A 582-nucleotide genomic window follows, 5' to 3' on the forward strand; every position below is an offset into this window, starting at 1 on the left:
TGAATGTGTAAGAATGCGAGAAAGAGAGCTCAGTCCAGTGTTCACGTATATAAGAGGCGGCTTTTGTGCGTGCACTTTGTGTGCGTGTGCGCAGCACAGAAAACAGCACGCGAGTGCAGAAGTGAGTTCTATTTCTTCTTCTTGCAGTTGAATCTTTTGAAATCACAATAAATGCGCATACAGAAATCGAGAAGCAGAATCGAAACGTAATTTTATAACAAGTAATTTGATTCCTGACCTTACACATCTGATCTGATTTCCGAAACTGGAATAGCTTTTTGATTGCCAACCCTCCTACTAAATGATTTCATTCTTGCATGCAAAAATACCTGTATGGTGACTATGGGGCTATGTAAAATATTTTTTGCAACTTACAAGATTTATCATTTGTCATTTTTTTTCCCGATAATGTAGATAATCGTCTGTTACCTGACTGTTGACATCGACATCGCGATACTTACGAGACATCGTCGATATAAGATAATATTGTCATATCGCCCAGCCCGAATACAGTGAAAACTATGCAGTGTTATTTTATATTTAGTTATTTTATTAGATTTCTTTTGTAGGCTATCTTACTTG

Source organism: Sinocyclocheilus anshuiensis, unplaced genomic scaffold (genome assembly GCF_001515605.1).
Source record: "Sinocyclocheilus anshuiensis isolate Anshui unplaced genomic scaffold, SAMN03320099.WGS_v1.1 scaffold536, whole genome shotgun sequence".
Classification (NCBI taxonomy): domain Eukaryota; kingdom Metazoa; phylum Chordata; class Actinopteri; order Cypriniformes; family Cyprinidae; genus Sinocyclocheilus; species Sinocyclocheilus anshuiensis.